The sequence below is a fragment of the Nuphar pumila genome, chromosome 7, assembly GCF_984573655.1.
Source record: "Nuphar pumila chromosome 7, dmNupPumi1.hap1.1, whole genome shotgun sequence".
NCBI lineage: Eukaryota > Viridiplantae > Streptophyta > Magnoliopsida > Nymphaeales > Nymphaeaceae > Nuphar > Nuphar pumila.
This window is the reverse complement of record NC_143255.1, coordinates 102,045,990-102,066,746: the sequence shown is the minus strand read 5'-3', so window position 1 is coordinate 102,066,746 and position 20,757 is coordinate 102,045,990.

Sequence of the window (20,757 nt, the reverse complement as noted above, 5' to 3'; positions counted from 1 at the left end):
CCTGCACAATATAACTAGTTTAAGGTTAGTTATAACTGCCAGAAGAAAAAATGGACTTTTAATGAGCTCATTTCTTACTGTGTGCAAGAAGATGATAGGATGAAGCAAGAGAAGACTAAAAGTGCTTATCTGACAGAAACATCTAAGGACATGTTTAAGAAAAAAAAAACTAAAGAAACTGCAGTTGACCCTCAATCGTAGAAGAAACAGAAAAGACATCAAGACCCAAAGTCTAATTATTTCTTTTGCAAAGGGGAGGGTCACATGAAGAGGGATTGTACCAAGTATCATGTCTGGCGTGAGAAGAAAGATACGCTCCTTACTTTGGTTTATTTTGAAGTTAATTTAACTTTTGTGCTTGAACACACTTGAGGGATGGATTCTGGTGCTACCACTCACATAAGTGTGTCTATGTAGGGTTGCCTAAATTGCTGACCGTCAATTAATGCTAAAAGATTCATCTACGTGGGCGATGGCAAAATAGTTGAAGTTGAGGCAATAGGGACATTTAGGTTGTTATTAAAGATTGAAAATTATTTAGATTTTAAAGAAACATTTATTATGTCATCTTCTAGGTAGAATTTGGTTTCTATTTTCATTTTGGACAAATACAATTATTCTTGTTTATGTGAAAATAATGAATTTAAATTGTTTCTTATTTCAAATCTTATTGGGACTGATTCTTTATCTACAGTTGGTAACCTTTACTTGCTTGATACTATTGCCTCATTTAATGAAACATTGTAATTAAGTTCTTATGGTACAAAACAAAAAATAACGAATAAGAATTCTGTTTTGTTATGGCATAAGCGCTTAAGTCATATTTCTAAACAAATAATTGAAAGGCTTATGTCAAATGAGATTCTTGGTTCCCTTGATTTCACTGACTTTTAGGTTCACTACAACAAACCAGTGGATTAGTGACAACCTAAATCCGTCGCTAATCTGCGACTAATCCATCGCTAACTAGATTAGCGACGGCTTAGCATCGAAGTAGCGACGGATATCTTCCATCGCGAATTTTTCGAAGCTAATAAGCGACGGCATATATCAGTCGCCCGTTTCGTCGCTACATAGCGACATACTATATCTGTCGTCAGTTCCGTCGCTAAGTTGTGACGGAATAACGAATGGCAACTTCCATCGCAAGGCTGCCGTTACTAAACGGTGACTTCGGTTTGATGATGGATTTACTGTCGTCGCTAATCTGTCACTAACTTTAACAGTAATAACAAATAGCGATGAATATATCTATCGCTAATCCGTCGCAAACAAGAAAAAAAATAAAAAATATTTGAAAATTAAATATCGAAAAAAAATTCTCGTGCTACAATTTATATTTCTTATGAATAAAAAACAAAGTACACATAAAAATACATATAAAAGGAAACTAAAAGAATTAATTGTTTCACTTTAAAATTCGCAAGTTTTAATTATTTACAATATAAACATTTAGATTTTCGAAACAAAAAGAAAGTAGAACAAATTCAACACATTAATCTAATCATCGTCAAGATTTTGTGCGTCTTCTTGTTCATTGCCTTGATTTGTCCCTTCAGCTCCACTACGTTGATTATCGTCAACAACCTACACAAGAAAAGAAAGGTCAATATTGATAAACAAAATATATTGAAATAAATTATACACTATATGTGATTCTATCATGAATGATATGTGTTCTAAGGTAGTAAAAAAACTTTATATTTGATTATATCATGTTCATATGTATTTTAAGGCAGTCAGAAAAACTCTATATGTGATTCTACCATGCTTATATGTGCTCTAAGGTAGGCAAAAAATTGTATATGTGATTTTATCATGCTCATATGTGTTCTAAGGCAGTAAAAAAACTGAATATGTGATTATAACATGCTTATATGTATTCTAAGGCAGTCAAAAAAACTTTATATGTGATTCTATCATGCTCATATATGTTTTAAGGCAGGCAAAAAACTGTATATGTGATTATATCATGCTCATATGTGTTCTAAAGCAGTAAAAAAAACTCTATATGTGATTCTATCATGCTCATATGTGCTCTAAGGCAGTAAAAAGTTGTATATGTGATTCTGCCATTCTTGTGTTGCATATGTGTTCAAAGGCAGAAAAAATATTATACTGAAATAAATTATATTCAATGCACCTAAGTTAAGGCAATCAAAGTTATATGAAATCTAACGACATGCAATATATCGCATGAAACTTTCATACCTGTGAGGCACCTGCAATCGAAGTTCCCCTGTTCAGCAAAAAACTGTTGAACTCAGCTCGGAGAACGTCAGCGATGGTTTCATGGAAGTAGTCACGCATTGTGTCCTTAACGATCTAGCGTACATCATCACCGGAAAAAATAGGATGCTTGGAGCTTATATCGACGGAAAAAGTCTGTGAGCCGTGATTGGAGGAAGCAACGACAGGTGAGGTGTTCATATTACTCCCAAACTCGAACACATGACCCTTTTTGGGTTCACCTACTGCAGTCACCCATGCTGCAAGATCAAATGATGGATGCTGAGTAGAGTCATCTCCATATCGCTTTACCATCTATTGCTCATATGCCTCCTATAAAATAATGTTTACAGTGTGCATTAATAATTAAGAATTACAATGTTTATGATAACTTATATATTATAATGATTATTAATATAATAAATACATATCGTTGTTGTTCTCGCCTTCTCTGATACGAAGTCCCCCGTGGTCTTCCGTTTATGTGTTTCAACAAACACGTCCTTATATGGTACAATGCCTCATTTTTCTGCTTCCTGCAAAGTTAAATGATAAAAGATTTAGTTAACATGTTTGCAACAATACTTATAAAATTGATAATATATATTGATGAGTTGCCATTTTCTTCAGGTGGCTCCCAAAAGTCTTAGATCCACCTGTGTGTAGATGGGCTTCGGGCATTTTCGCTTGATTTTGTGCAGCCTTCGCAAAGCGATTTTGAAATGCATCCCCCACCCACTTGTCGCACATTCCCTCCCAATAATCTCTCATGATAGTAATAGGGCCATGGCCCTTTCTATAAGACCCGCAATTTTTCAGAAAATATCTGAATAAAATTCATGAGGCATTTACCGGTAAAAATAGCATTTTTTCTCAGAATGCGAAACGAATCAATTCCTGCGAGCCAGTTATACTTAGGATATTCGTCGAATCGCGAATATATGCCCAAACACTCTGAAAGCCATAACTTCCTACCTGAACGAAATCAAAGGATTCCTGCGAGCCAACTTTCTTAGTTACGTCAATACAAAGGGAATGGCGTACTCAGAATTTTTCAGAAAAAAATCGCCAAAAACCCGAAATTCTTGCGGGACCCACGAAAATATTGGTGGGACCCACAAGAATATTCCTCAGAAAATATCTGGTGGGACCCACAAAAATATCCCATGGAAATATCCAAGTGGGCCCCACTCCAAGGAACCTCTTGGAATTTCCGGAATAGCCAAGGGTAAAAAGGAGATTCTGAAACTTGGGGCCCAAGTTTCAGAATCTATAAATAAAGGAGCCCCCCTCTCTTTAAAAATCGCCAACCCCTCTCTCTCTCCTCCTTTCCCAAACCTCCCCTACCTAGCTTAGCCCACCTGAGCCCACCTGACCTGGTCTGAGCCTGCCTGACTTAGCCTGAGCCTGCTTGACCTGGTCTGAGCCTGCCTGACCTGGTCCTAACCCACCTGACCTAGGTCTGAACCTACTTGACCTAAGTCTGAACTCAGTTGACTTGACCTGAACCTGGTTTGGTTCAAAGTCAAAGTCCAAGTCCTTTTTCGTTCGAAGTTCGAAGTTGATCATTTTTCAAAGTCGAGCCTCGTTCGAAGCATTTGAAGCAATCGGAGTCGTTTCTTCCACGATTTGAAGTAAGTTCGCTTCATTAAACCATCTCTCTCAAGTATTTGATTGTTTGTATATAGCATATACTTTCTGGAGTAGTATCCTGCTTTAGTTCTTGGTTGAGCCCTCTAGGACGCTTCGGTGTTCACGCGCTCGCCTCGTAACTATCGTCGGATATATATGTTCGAATACGCAGTATATGCGTTCTTAAAAATAGTATCTCACCCTAGTTCTTGGTTGAGCCCTCTAGGACACTTCGGTGTTCACTCGCTCGCCTCGTAACTATCGTTGGATACAGATCTAGGTGTATATCTGCTGATACTGCCGACGCGTCTTATATCGCACAGGCCATGTAATTTACCTTTGCCGTCGCGTCGTATGATGCCAAGGCTCCCTGCTTTCTGTACTTCCGATTAAAGCACTTCCGATTATGCATTTACTTACGCCGTCGCGTCGAACGATGCCAAGGCTCCTGCTTTCTGCAATGTATTTACTTACGCCGTCGCGTCGAACGATGCCAAGGCTCCTGTTTTGTTATATATGTAGAATATTTCGTTCAGTTACACACCCTGAACAATAGTATATGCATTTCCTTTACGCCGCCGCTGTATAAAGCACATGCTTCTGCTTATATTACATATATGGCGCGTAAGTGAGCGTTCAAATGGAGATCAACTCCAAAATCGCCCATGCGATTCCCTTACCGCTCCTCATACAAGATTCTGCTTGACGAATGAAGCCCCTATTGGAAAGGCTTCGCCTTTTGGCAAAATGCTCTTTACGTAAAGACTAAATCAATTACGTATGGCCTGGCTATGACCCAAGGTTCCTGCAACCTTGATGGATGCAAAGTACGCACAACGGTGCGAATCCATTTTCCGAGTTAAGCGTAGCGATTTTCCACCAAAGAGGGGAGATGCCGCTGAAATGGATAAAAGAAAACGCACGCTTTCTCCGTTAAAGAGAGAAAGTGCGGCTAAAATTCCTGAAGGAGCTCAAGAATGGCTCAGAAAGAACATAGCAGAAGTGCTACCCAGTTATGGAATGCCTTCTACGATGTAGAAAGGTTCGTCGCACCACTGCCAGTAGAGCAGAGAAGGTGTTGACAAAATGGTTGGCAGAAGAGCTGACAGAACCAGTTAAGTGGCACAATGATGTCCTTTGTTGGAACGATGTCAGAATGACTCGTCTCCCTGGCACCTGCAAGGGCACCATACTTGTAAGGGCCGTTGCGCCAAAGTAGTGGTAGCACATTGACGAGGTCCTGAGCTCGTTGCGTAAAAATACGCCGAGTAGCCGATCCGTAGAGATCGAGTCATGTGCATGCTCATTGAGAATTATCAGACAACCAGACTCGTAAGGGTCGCTGAGCCGGAGTGTGTTGTTTCCACCGAAAGAGGTGAAGTGCTCGTCAAGGCCGAAGTGCCGAGAGCAGAGTTAAGCATGCATATGAATAAAACCTTTGTTCCACGGTGAAAACCGTGTGGTTGATTGGGGTCGGGTACATACTTCTCAAAGGCTGCCCTATAGGCATGCAATGTTCGTTAAGTAATTGTAAGACCGGCAGGCCCCTTTCAGAATTTCTCACCGAGGAAGACGGTGATGGCGCAGCCTTGAGTGACATATATTTCACCCGAACCTGATAGAGTTCATTGATGGCCTTCGTCACTCAGAGGTATGGAGGTCGTGGTTATCCTTAAATATCTAAGGATTGAACCCAACTACTGCAGTAGCAGAATGCATTCGGATACCTAGTAAGGATCTCTTCCGGTATGTTGTACCATCCTACTAGGGGGATGGGGTCAACAGGCCTCTGGGGTATCTAAAATACATAGAATAATCAACCCCCAGATCGTCGCGTTGTCGCCTAGATATGAGTCCCCTAAGCCCAGGGGGAGGTGCAATTATCGAAACAAAGCATTAGCTTAGGTACAACGCTACTTTGAATGTATGAGTGGATGACGTTGTTGAGTCAGTCCTGCATAACCTTTGTGAAGGTGTCATGGTCGGTATACTACAGGACCGATTGGGAAAGAACCCCATTGATATCCGTACGACTAAGCGAAGCTCGGAGAGTTGTCCTTAGATTCGTAGGATACGGATGTGCCAAGCATAAAGGCTTGAGCTAGACATCCATTCGTGACCCTGAAGAGGTCAAAGCTAAGTCGTAAAGACTTAAGCGGTTATTCAAACTCACAGCCTTGAAGAGGCTTATGCGAAGTCATGAAGACTTGCGTGGATGTTCAACTCATAGCCCTGATGAGGCTTTTTGTGATATACGCTAAGTCATGGAGGCTTGAGCGCCGTATTACGAACTGCGACCCTGAGTGGTCTATGCATTTACTTGAGTTGAATAGATAGGTGTTTGCCTACTTACCAGACCATCAGTGGTTCTGACCCCGTTTAATGGGGATTTCAGGTGTTGAACCTGCGTGGCGATATGCGGAGCAAGGCGGCATCGAGTTCCAGGGTTTCTCTAGACAGAGTTGTACTGCTTCCTTTTTATTAAACCTTCACTGCTTTTCTAAGCAGTAGTGTTGTAATAAATATGTGCTTTCGATAAAATGAAACACTTTGGTGGTCAATGAGTTGCTTGGCTACATACCTGCAACGTGCTCGGAGTTTTCTAAAACCGACGACTTGTTATCGTCTTATTCCGCTGCTAAAAGCTTTTCTAAGTTCCGCTGCAAAAAAAAAAAAGAAATTCATGAAAATTTTAACTTAGCTTTGTTTTGGAAATCCGGGGCGTTACACTTCCACTGTAGTGGATCATCTATTCTGCTAGATGCTTTTTTTGTTGCAGTCTTCATATTGTGCAACATGTCTGCAAATCGATTGGCAGCCACCCTCTGCCACACCTTCCTTTAATCATGTTTCTCCACCGTAGTCGCGAAGCGATTCGAAGCCTATATATATTTTCAGAAACTTAGTAGACATGACTATAAAAAAAATTAAATATGAAACACATTAACTATGACAAACAACTGTATACCGTGAATGAGGACCGCAATCTGTTTATCACCTCTTTTGGATACTCTTTTCATTGAGCGACCGGTTCTGGTAGATGTTGAAAAAGTGAATTTTTAATCTCGCGTACTACTTCTTGTTACTCAAACCTCATGCTGCACAAGAATTGGTACACAGTAAATATCAATATAAAATATTTATAAGATATGCAATAAGTGAAAATGAAATACTTATGGTCGATTATCGATATACACTATTCAAATGAGTCTTCTTGTGCCAGACTGAGAAGACTTTGCATCCTATGTTGCCTCCTGACTTGTATGATCAACTGTGTATGTGTGTCATGTACAGGCGAAACATCATCTGTAAAATAATACGTTAGAAATTCTTAGAATGCGCATTTCAACTAATCAAGCATCCAATTAGTTAAATGATATACCTATCACAGGAGCCTGTGAAGATGAAGGCTGGGTCTGGCTACTACTGGATGAACGATCATTGTAAGCTCCACGAACCATATTCTAACAAATAAAAAATGTCATACAATACATTCAAATAATTCGCATCAAGTATTACAATACATTCAAATAATTCAAATTATTGGAATACTTGCAAATCATTCACATCATTGCAATACATTCAAATCATTCACATCAAGTATTGCAATGATGTGAATGATTTGCATTGTTTTTGTTACTTACTCACCCGCTTGCATCACTTACTCACCACGGCTATTTACCTGATTTGCATTGTTTGTGTCACTTACCACAGGTGGCGGAGCACAAGCGGGTTCCGTTGAGAAATCTGTAAGAGACATTGTGTTAAAATGAACTTACCACCTGCCGAAAAAAAAACCGAGGCAAGGTCGCCCTCCTGCCGGAAAAGCAGGGGGTTGGGGGGCAACCCCCTGCCCGAATAAAAAAACAGCAGGATGGCGTCCTCCTACCGAATAAAAAAATGAGGCATGAGAGCGACCCCTACCCAAAAAAACAAATGAGGCAGGGGTCGCCCCCCTGCTTGAAAAAAGAGAGGCACGGGGGCGACCCTCTGCTCGAATAAGAAAACGAGGCAGGGGGGCGACCCCCTGCTAAAAAAAATATTTAAGGCATGGGACGACCCTCTGCCCGAATAAAAAAATGAGGCAGGGGGGCGACCCCCTGCCGGAAAAAAAAACGAGGTAGGGGGTCGCCCTCTGCCGGAAAAAAAAAATGTGGCAGAAAGGCGACCCCCTGCCTGAAAAGCAGAGGGCGACCCCCTGCCTGAAAAGCAGAGGGCGACCCCCTGCCCGAATAAAACAACAAAGCAGGGGGTCCACACCCCTTGTCGGGAAAAACAAAACGCGGCAGGGGTCGCCCCCTTGCCGAAAAAAAACAAACGCGGCAGGAGGGTCGACCCCCTGCCGAAAAAAACAAAATGCGGCAGGGGGCGACCCCCTGCTGGAAAAAATAGAACGTGGCAGGGGGTCGCCCCCCAGACGGAAAAAAACCAAATGCGGAAGGGGGCGACCCCCTGCCAAAAAAAATAAAATGAACGTGGCAGGGGGCGACCCCTGCTGAAAAAAATAGAATGCGGCAGGGGGCGACCCCCCTGCTGGAAAAAAAATAGAAGGGGCAGGCGGGGTGCGACAGCCGACCCCCCTGCCGGAAAAAAAAATAGAAGGGGTAGGCTTGGGGCGACCCCCCTGCTGGGAAAAAAAATTTACCTGCGGTGGGCAGCGGAACGGGGGGTGACGGGCAGCAGACCGGGGAGCGATGGGCGGCGGGCCGAGGAGTGCATCGGTGGGCGGGGCGACAAGCCGGGCGGAACGCGAGGCGATGGGAAGACGGGTTGGGCTGTGCGTCGGGCAGAGGAGGAAGGCGTCAGGCCGGGCGGAATGAGAGGCGACGGGCCAAGTAGTGCGTCTGGCGGCGGAGGAAGGCGTCGGGCGTCGGGTCGAGCAACGGAGGAAGGCGTCGAGCGGCAGAGGGCGGCGACGAGAGGGAGGGAGAGAGGAAACAGGAAAAGAGGGAAAGGGGCTTTAGTTAGGGATTTATGCAAAAATTTGTGACGGCTTTGGTGATGGAATTATTTCGTCCTCAAGCAATCGTAGATTTACAGGAGCCTTTAGCGACGAAATATTTTTGTCACTGACATCGTCGCTAGGTAGCGACAAAAATCTTCAGTTGTCAAATCCGTCGCTAATCGTCGCGTGTCTTGCGACAAAAATGTGTTGTCGCTAATCTGTCGCTACGTAGCGACGGAAGGTTTTCGATCGCTACATCCGTCAATATTACTAATCTTAGCGACGGATTAGATTCTCTCGCTAATCCGACGCAAAGTTGCGACAGAAAAAATCTGTCGCTAATATTCGTCGCTACGTCGCATTTTTCTTGTAGTGGTTTGTGTTGAGTGTATAAAAGAAAAATGAACAAACATAAAAAAATTAGGTGTTGAAAGCAGAACAGACATCTTAGAACTAATCCATACATATATTTATGGACCCTTACCTATGGCTACTTAGAATGGTCAACAATATTTTATTATGTTTATAGATGACTATTCTCGTTATGGGTACCTATATTTAATTCATGAAAAGTCTCAGTTACTAGATGCGTTCAAATCGTATAAGGTCGAAGTTGAAAACTGACTTAGCAAAAGAATTAAAGTCGTCAGATCTAACCATGGTGGTGAGTACTATGGCAGATATGATGGATCAGGTGAACAATGTCCGGAGACTTTTGCTAAATTCCTAGAGAAATGTGGGATCGTTTCTGAGTATACCATGTCAGGCACCCTTAGCATGAATGATGTTGCTAAAAGATGAAACATGACTCGTAAAGATATGGTAAAGAAGTATGATTTCTTATTCTACCTTACCAGAGTTCCTCTAAAGAGAAGCATTAAAGACTGCAGCCTATGTTTTGAACATAGTACCCTCTAAAGCAATAACGAAGACCCCATATGAATTATGGACATGCCAAAAGGCTAGTATGAAACATTTTCATATTTGGAGATGTCCAACTGAGGCTAGAACCTATAGGCCATATGAAAGGAAACTGAATTCCAGAACGATTAGCTTCTATTTTGTTGGGTATTCTGAAAGGTTCAGGAGCTATAAGTTTTATGACCATGTGAATAAGTCTTTTTTTGAAATGTAAAACACTTGTTTCTTTAAGGGTGCTGAATTTGGGAGGAGTGATAAAGTAAAAGACATTGCTTTTGAAGAAGTGTCTCTTTCTCTTCCTACATTTGTATATGACAATGATCAGATTTTCTTTCCTAACATTGTTCCTATAAATTCGAACAAAGATAATGCTTTAGACCTCTCTATCCAAAATCAAGCTTTCTTAGAGTTCAAACTCAACAACCTCAAGAACCAGTGCCATTAAGGAAATTCACTAGAGAGAGAAGAATGACAATTTTAGATGATTATATTGTCTTTCTACAAGAACATAAGGGTGATACTAGCCTAATGGAAGATGATTCAATCAACTTTCATCAAGCCACACAAAGTTCTAACTCTCAAAAGTGGATTGAAGTAATGCATGAAGAGATTGAATACATGAGTGACAATGACGTGTGAGATTTTGTCTCATTACCTGAATGTATGAAACTCATTGGTTGCAAATGGATATTTAAAACCAAAAGAGATTCAAAGGGTAATGTGAAAAGATATAAGGCTCATATTGTTGCTAAAATATTTACTCAAAGAGAAGGCATTGACTGTACAGAGACTTTCTCTCTAGTTTTTACGAAAGACTCTCTCAGGATTATGATGGCACTTGTGACTCATTATGACTTAGAGTTACACCAGATGGATGTTAAGACTGCATTCTTTAATTGGGACATCGATAAGACAAAATACATGGTCCAACCAGAATATTTTGTTTCAGGCGATGCCAAGAAGATGGTTTGCAAACTAAAGAAATTTATCTATGGACTTAAGCAAGCTTCCCATCAGTGGTATCATATATTTTATCAAGTTATCCTCTCGTCTGGTTTTGAGATGAATGTGATTGATGAATGCATATACCATAAGTTCAGTGGGAGTAAATTTATTTTCTTGATTTTGTATGTAGATGACATATTGCTTGCTAGTAATGATATAGGCATACTGCACGAAACCAAAAGATTTCTGAGAAAGAAATTTGAAATGAAAAGATATTGAAAATGCCTCTTTTGTATTAGGGATTCAGATACATCAAGACTTTTCCTGAGGTATTCTTGGATTATCACAAAAGAGCTATATCAAAAGGATTCTGGAAAGATATGGCATGAAGGATTGCAAACCAGGGGGTACTCCTGTTGCTAAAGGAGACAAGTTTAGTCTCGCTCAGTGCCCCAAACACCAGTCTGAAATTAAGGCTATGGAACAGATTCTCTATGCATCTGTTGTAGGGAGTATCACGTATGATCAAGTATGTACGCATCCAAATTTAGCATATATTATTGGGATGCTAGGCAAATATCTTAGTAACCCAGGTATGGATCATTGGAAAGTAGCCAAACGGGTTATACGGTATTTGCAAAGAACAAAAGGTTACATGCTCACATACAGGAAGTCAGATCAGTTGAAGATCATTGGGTATTCTGATTCTGACTTTGCGGGATACCAAGACAGTCCCAGATTCACGTCAGGCTATGTTTTTTTGTTGGTTGGGGGAGCTATTTCTTGGAGGAGTGCCAAGCAGACACTCATTGTTTCTTCCACCATGGCAGCAGAATTCATGGCTTGTTATGAGGCATCCAACCATAAGATATGGCTACGTAATTTTATCACAGGGCTGCAAATTTTGAATAATATTGAAAGACTGCTAAAGTTATTTTGTGACAATAATTCAACAATGCTATATTCTAATAACAACAGGAGCTTCTCAAAGTCAAAGCATATTGACATTAAGTTCTTCGTTGTTAAAGAAAGAGTGCAGAATGATCAGATATCGATAGAATATATTGGCATAAATTCCATGATTGTAGATCTGCTTACTAAAGGTTTGCCATCTAAGGTCATTCACGAGCATACTGCTCGCATGGGTGTTTTATCATTTTATGATATGCTGGTTTAGTGGGAGTTTATATTTAGACGTTCTATGATATAATGAAGTTCATTTTACCACTTTGATTTAAAATTAAAGTTTCAGTTTCATTATGTACTCGTTATGATGTGATCTTACTAAAGTTTTCAGGAATGACCAGTTGGAAATAGGCATGTTTGATCACATTGCATGTAATTTCTATGCTTTACATCCATATTTGATCAATGTCATTTGGTTGTGTCAATATATGTGATCATTGATGAGTCCAATTACGTTATTTGTAATGAAGACTGCTTTGGTTCTATGTTGACATAATCAATGGACTCGATTGGTAGAGATATCAATTGATAAGTCAATATTTTTTAGTTCATAATGTTACAATGTGTGATTATTATAAGGTTATGTATGTGGCCCAAGTGGGAGATTGTTAGAAAATTGTATGGGCCTACATTCATTGAACAACACATTGTAAGGTTGTCCTAGGTTCGGGCTCGGTTTAAGTAATCCAATTAGGATGGGTCATGTGGTATCTCATATGGTATGGTACATTATGTGGAGGGACTTGCCATGTTTACAACTCTGTAATGGGTTGAATTGGAGACAAAATGCTAAATACAATAGGTTATGGTCCCCAAACCCTATATATATATATATATATATATATATATATATATATATATATATATATATATATATATATATAGGTCCTTCATCTTCAGATTTTCTATAAGTTAGAAACAGATTCAGTTTCTCTCATCAGGTTTAGAGAAAGGAAAATAGCTAAATATATAGGTTATGAAATATCATACCCGTCAACTATCAACCAGAGCGCTATGGATTCAGGTATCGCTTCCGCTTTCCGTTTTATTCTGTTTTTTATTTCAACGATTTAGCGAGAACATGTATTCGATCATGTTTTAGTTTTTTGATAGATTAATAAATCCAACAGTTGAAACTTGAAAGAAAGAAAACAATGAATTAAACTAAGCTGTTACAGCACCATTCTTATTTTGAAGGGCCATCCACTCAAGCACCATGTTCATCTGATCCGTTGGCATGAGTCATTTCTGTGTGTATTGAATCAAGTAAAGCTCAATCACTATCATTTTCATTTACATTGAAAGCTTGTCATCCATGGATTTATTCTATCAGCAACAGGTGATTAATCGGTGTCAAACAGTAAAGCAAAATGGTTGGTCCGTAAAGAATGAAGAATCCAGCAACCTAAACATCCTCATAATAAAAATCACATTAATGTGATATGTGGATAACACAACTCAAGCACTGTCCTTTTACGTGATGGCCCAGATAGGATCGTAGCAGCAGATGGAAAGCAGAGAGAAGGTGATTGATGACTTCCTTTATGACTGTTCTCAGAGAGATTTTCTCTAACCGTGTGTTTATATGGTAGAACCTTGGGCAAATATATAGAGTTACACTTCTTGGTGTTGCCATCAACCCAGATAACTCATGACTAAGAAACTACTACTCTCAAGTAGGGCATATTAAAAAAAAAACGAAATTGAATTTTAGAAAACAGTTTTAAAAATAACCCAAGAGAAAACATTTGAGTTGGACAAAGATAACTGTCAAAGTTATCATATCCATGCATTTTGAGTGAGCCTAACTCATCTTAAATGCATGGGTCCCACTAAGAGGCACCATGGCCATGACCCAGGGTCCCACTAAGAGGCACCATGGTCATGACCTACATGTGGGCCAACATTATGAAGTCCATCTAAAGGCCTTGCTAGGTATTTAGTTTATAAAATTTCTAGAGGGATAAGACCCACAGCTAAAGGTCTGTTTGAATGTTTATTTTATTTTATCTTATCATAGTTCCCATTATATGTTGAAGTAGACTTGAATCTCACAGTTCTCATTTGTAGGATTCTCTCAAAACTTTTTTTTTATCAAAATTGATTTTTTTTTTTTTATGATGAGGAACCCCCGCATATTTCTCATGGAGATGTTTGTTTCACTCATTTTAAGAAAGAAGCCCTCTTTTCTACGAAAGAGAGTCTCTTTCATAGGAAAAGGCATCAAACGAACGCACCTTACAGTGTGGATTTAAATGGATATGATATGGGTCAGGTGATGCATGACCTGCTACTGGATCAGAATTATGGGCTTCGAAAGAGCTTGAATGTTGGTTACCCAGCAAAATCATGTAAAGCAATTTTCATAAAAAAAAACTGCATGGTTTGGTGTTGTTTGTTGTCGAGTGCAAAAAGTAAAAAGTTAGTAGGCCCTACTTTTTGCAAAAAGCGGACATTTGTATTTATGAAATAGTAATTCTTTCTTTTTTTTGAATTTGGTCGCAACAAAAGGAGAAGTGCACTATTTGCTCCAACCAAACAAACGGAGCCCCAGTTGGTATTTATGAAAGAGTAATTGTCGCTTGATGTTAAAGGGAAAAACGAAAAGTGAGCTTATATTTCAAAAAAAAGGCCTATTTTGTAAAACAAGATCACCATGGAAAAACGTGGCAGCAAAACTCTTTCCTTGGAGGGACGGGAGAGGTATGATCTCACTTTAGTGTGAAATACATAGTATTTTCCCACAAAAATGGCGTGTTTGTTTTACCATAAGAAAATGCAGGAGCACCTAGGTGGTATCCCATGTGGTAAGTGGGGACATGTGTCAAGTTGAAGGCTCAAGATTGAATCCCTCCGCCACATGGGGGTCAATGTTATTCTCACAGGGGTCCACCTAACCCCAACTTGCTTTTAAAAAAAAAAATGCAGGACCGGAACCAGAAATCCAAGTTAGGATGCCATATATATATATATATATATATATATATATATATATATATATATATATATATATATATATATATATATATATATATATATATATATATATATATATATATATATATATATAATCACTAGAATACAAGAACTGAAATATGAAAATTGAAAATATGGGCTTTTCCAACATTTTTTTTGCAAATCCAACCACGTGGATGTGTTTTGGCATGAAAAAATTGATAGAAACGAATCATTGGATTGTGTATTTTTGATGAAAAATATGATTTTTTCAATGCTTTAATATTTATGAAGAATATGAGCCATTGATTTTAAAGCCTTAAAATAACTCATTTATGCATCAAAATGGGATGATTCAAGAGCCTGTTCTTATGAAACCAAGCATGTAGATCGAAAAAAAAATCATGAAAATCGTGGTTCACACGTAGTTCTCATATTCTCTCTCTCTCTCTCTCTCTCTCTCTCTCTATATATATATATATATATATATATATATATATATATATATATAGTCACTAGATCATGAGAACTGAAAATATGAGAATTAAAGTATGTATCACTATTTTCATGGTTTTTTTTTTATTCTTTTCTCTTGAATTTAAACATACTTATGTAATCTACATGTTTGGTTTTGTAAGAATTCACTCTTGAATCATTTGATTTTGATACATAAATGAGATTTTTTTAAAGTTTTAAAATCAATGGCTCATAATCTTTATAAGTATTCAAGCATTCAAAAATCACATTTTTCATTGAAAATACATGATCCAATGGTTGGTTCCTATCAAATTCACCATGCCAACCACGTCCACCAGATTGGATTTGCAAAAAATTGTTGAAAAGCCCATATTTCTAGTTCTCATATAGTCATATTCTAGTGACTATATATATATATATATATATATATAGAGAGAGAGAGAGAGAGAGAGAGTGGTGGGTGGGTTGGGAGCAGGGAGGGCACAACATTCGGGTCAGGGATTAGGGATTTCCAGGTAAGGGTGGGCATGTCAATACTTAGCTCGGCCCCTGTTCCGGGTCAGGGATTATTAGGGATTTCCAGGTCAGGGTGGGCACGGCCTAACCTGGAGAAAATGTGTCATGTTCTGTAAAAGTGGCTTACCAATGGGGGCTCAGCCTAGTTGGTAGGAGCTGACAGTGCATGTCTTCCTGTAGTGGGACGTTGCATGTTCAAAACCCGTGGTACGATTGAATAATAACTGGTGGGCCCTGCCTAGCTTGCCTTTCAAAATAAATAAATAATAGTGGCTCATTATCTCTCGGGTGAAACAAATGCCCCTCCCCTCACTGTCCCTCTCAAGAGAAAGTGACTTGTTTCTTACTATTTTTTTTTATTAACAAGGGGCTCACTAATTTCAAAAGGATCTACCCAAGTGGGTTTGATTGATCTCCACTGGTTTGTTGCATCCAATCCTGACTATTTTTAATCAAAGCTCCATCAGTATAAATTTGATTTACAAAAAGTTTTTTATTAAAGAAAAAAAAAGAGGTAAAATAATATTTTTTATCATTTTTACATTGAAAAACTGCAGCTCTTAATCGAAACTTGGGTCGAGCCTGGGTTTGGTATAAAATTTCACAAACTATACTTAGATCCATGTAAATCAGACCTTCAGGTCTGGACAAGGATCTTAATTGGGTCTTTTTATTTATCACCGTACCTGAACCTTACATGATTTGGTTTGGGTATACCCAAAAATTTGGTCGAAGTCTGGTTTCACCTCGTCTTGTTTAGAGCTCAGAAACGGTATAATTGGTTTTCCCTTTTTAGAATGATATTTTCAGAAACTTATTACAGGACAAGGGTGGACAAGTCTTTTTCAAAATTAAAGGACAATTTATGAAATTAAAATTGCTTTTATTTTTTCTGTTTAAACAACAGACTTAACCTGAGATTTCTTTTTTGGCATTTAAATTTGTATCAGGAATTTCAGAAAACTGAGGCCTACCTTTGAAATTATGTGTAAAAGTTTGAATCCTAAAAAAGGAAAAAAAATGAGAAAAGAGTTGGGTTGGATTAAGGATGGCAGTGGAGCGCGGAAATGGGCTCCACCTTGCCTCACCCCGTTTGGATCAGGGATGAAAGACATGAAACGGGGATAGAGGTTAAAATCAAAACCAATGCTGAGATGGAGGCAGGGATGGACTTACGCTTTTTCCTGCCCCCGCCCCGTTCCCATCCTTGATCCCCGCCTTGTCCTGCCCTGCCTTGTTCTTGATCCTTCTTTAGAGATGGCAGTGGATTGAGGGAAAACGAGGCTCCGCCCCGCCTTGCCCTGTGCGAGGATGGAGGGTAGGATTTTGAGACTGGGCGAGGGTAGAAACCTTATCCTCCACTACTGCCTAAGCCCACTGCCATCCCTAGCTTGGATGGAGCTCTCATGTATAAAGCTTATCATGTCTTTTAGAAAAGTGTTAGCCTTTTTGCAAAAGGTTTGGGTGGAGAAGGAGAGACTCATTTCATCATTTGATTTAGAAAGTGGTGATATCCTTGTTTTTTTTTTAAGGGTTGAGAGAGTGAGAGGCTTCATGTGGAAGACCCAAAATGAATTTCTTTTTTGGTTCATATCGCTGACCCCAATTGTTTTGGGATGAAGGCCTAGTTGTAGTTGTAGTTGTAGTTGTTGTTGTTGTTGTTTGTAGAGAGTGAGAGGCTCATTTCATGTATAAAGCTGATCATTTGATTTGGAAAAGCCTTAGCATGTTTGTGCTGAAAAAAGGTTGGCATTGGTCTCACATGCCAAAGTGAGACCCTGTGCAGTTAGTTGCCTTTCCAACATGAACCTGGGCCTAGGAATGACAGTAGACTGGGGCAGAGCCATGGGACAAGGTCTCCACCCCCCCCACCCATTTCAAAATTTTGCTCTCCATCCCTGGTTCATACTCGTCTCAAAATCTTCATCCCCATCCTCATCCTCATCCTCGTCTCTGTTTTAAAATAACTTTATTTTTATTTTAAGAAAAAAATAAGAAGACGAAGGGTTTAGGGTTAGGAATATATGTATATATATAAATTTTATAATATATAAAAATATATTAATAATTTCATTAACCGGGATTGAGGATGGGGATGAGGACGGGGCAGGGGCCTTCATTGCTTACGGGTTTTGATTTTCACCTTTATTTTCGATCATTTTCTCTTTTTATGTCTTTTATGTCTGGTCCAAATAGAATGCGTTCGGATGAATCACTGTTTTTCCCGGTCCACTGCCATCCCTATCTGGACCAATGGTCCAGACAAGTTTGACACGTTTTTCATGTGCAGCTAGATAAGTGGGTATGAGGGGCCTAGTAAAAGCTTGTCTCTAATGGACCTCCCCGACTAAACTAAATAACTGGAGGGAGAGAGAGAGAGAGAGAGATTAATGTTGAAGATTCCAAACCAATAATGGTAATGGACCATAGACTTTCTGATAGGGAAAAAATTAATACGTCAATATCATGTTTACAGTGGCCAGCGTGTCATCCATTATTCATGTACCTCGCGTCTTTTGGTTGGACGGAATTAATATTATGAGTAGTGTTTGTCTTTTGGCTCATTAAGGACGTGGAAAGATTTTGCTCACAGGGAAGATATGGTAGAGTTCAATCTGGACACTCCCTCCATTAATCTAACCTTAATAATATATATAATATACAGAGAAATATATATATATATATGGCTACTAGGTAAGGAATTAATGAGAAATCACTTTTTTTCTTCAATTTTTTTTAATTTTTTGAAGATCAAATGTTACAAATGTGATATTCATGATTTGTTTAGTAGGAAACTTGTTTTGAATCATGTGATCATGACAATTAATTAGGTTTCTAAAGGAGTTTAAAAATCAATGGTCATAACTCAAAGTATCACATCTTTACCGCTGGTCTGACTCAAAACCTGATGGACAGAGATCCAAATGGGCCTGGGTTGAGCCAGCCCAACCCAATGTCCACCCCAACTTCTAGATGTTCTCAGCCAAGTCGATCTGTTAGGGATCGACACTTTTTTTTTTTTTATAATTACACTGAGAAACCGCCCTCAGGATGAGATACCTAGTCGTCAGTTCTTAGTGGACTCGAGTTTGAAAGGCCCAATGTTTAGTGGGCTGGTTTGATCCTCTCAAACTCGTTTGTTAGTTATTTTGAAAATTAAGTTAACAAATTAATTCTTAAATCAATGAATTAATGAAAAATCATAAAATTCACAATTCCATATTAGTTTTGATATAATTAATGCAACTGTTAACTTTAGTTTTCATATTATTAAAGTAATTAATTAGGTAGTTCAGACTCATCAGCTCGTCCTGGTAGCCTATGGGCTGACCCAGGCTCGGCCCATTTATATAAGGGGCCAGGTTTTGGCCTAGTAGCTAACAGTTCATGACCTAAAACCATAAACCAAACCCGGCTCATGATGGGTCGGGTAGGCTTGGCCGGGCGAGCTACCCAACTTGTTGCCCACCACTATCTACAAGGTTAAATTGAGTCAAAACAACTTTCTTCATGAGATTCCAACTAAATTGTAGGTACTAACGATTGTAGCAAATATATATCAGATATGAAATTCCTGTAGATTTCTTGAAAGAAAAAAGTTAAATTAAAGATCATTTATATGTATAGTTTAATTTATGGACTTAATATATAAGCAAATGAATTGGGTGCTCTGTTATCCATCTATCTAAAATTTTAAATAAACTGATTGTTAGAAAATCATGGCAAGGATGACGATAAATTTTTGCAGTTAGTTTCTAAAACGTTCTTGTCACTCCATTGTAATCGTAGGAAATGTAGAAACTTAACTCACTTTCTCAAGGGCAGAACTTTCTCATGTGATTTTGATTCTCGTTTCATAAGAATGACATAAGAATAAGGAGCAGGAATAATAATATGCGATATATGGGTCTTATATAAGCCTGAAAGGTGTAATGAACTAATGATACGAAGGGCTCAGTATAAAAGGTATAAGCTCAGACTTAATTATGGACCCGGTTGAGATCTTCAACCTCGCGTATCGGGTCGTTCTCGTGTCCTTGTGGGCAAGGAATTGGTCTCACCATTGTCCTTTTCCATTTCTTTTGTAGGGTGATTCTTTGTTTTGATGTATCTCAAAATCCTAGTGGTAATTAAGTTGATGTCTATGCTTAGTCATCTGCTTTAAACAGCCCAACAACCACATTAACTTAAGGCTGCCAAGTAGCGGTGTCAACGGGTCGGGTTTGGTTTGGACCCAACATGGACCAGATTTTTGGGTATGACATCGGTACTGGACTCGGGTCTACTATAAAAGATATCATACCTGGACCCAATAAAAACTACATGAACTAGACTCGCGATGTACTTGGTAAAATAATAGTTTTTTATCATTTTTACATTGAAAAATTGCGGGTCTTAATGCGAATTCGGGTCGGGCCTGAGTCTTGTATAAAATTTTACAAACTATACTCGAATCCATGTATTAATCAGACCTTCGGGTCTGGACTCGAGTTGATCAAGTCTTATTATTTGTCACCATACCCTATAGGGTTTGGTCCTGGTCGGTTCTGAGTAAACCCGACCCGTTGACACCCCTACTGCCAAGATTAGAGTTGTCTTTATATGACAAAGTGTTGATCAATAGGATCTAGGTTTAAAATAGAGTTGGCCCTGGCTTTTTTTAATTCAAAAAACTTGACCCAGTTTCATCCCTAACGTGTGTGATAGATCTAGGATCATCACATGATATGTCATAGAGCTTGACACTTCCTTTCTAGGGAGTGGATTTCATAGTCCATAATACAATGCCTAACTTGATTCCAAGCCTAGGCATGAAAGCATGTGACCATCGATCATGTTGTTCTAATCTAAAAAGTAGACTCCGGGCCCAGATGGTTCTGGTCAAACCGGACCTGGTTAAGATCTGTGCACTTTGGACGAGCCCAGCGACATCTGACGGCCCCACACAAGCGAGTGGAGGGAAGAACTTGGCCCGAACTGCAAAGATTGTGGTGATTTCTGATTAGAATAACCGAGGAAGAGAGGCTTCATGATTGTGTCGGGCCTCTTGGCTGTCAACGTGGCCCTTCCTGCCCGGAGGAGAACGATGTTGGTGACCGTCCGATCTTGACTATTGCAAAGCTTGCGTGTGAGACACTTTTGAATGACTATTATTAGATATCGTACACCAA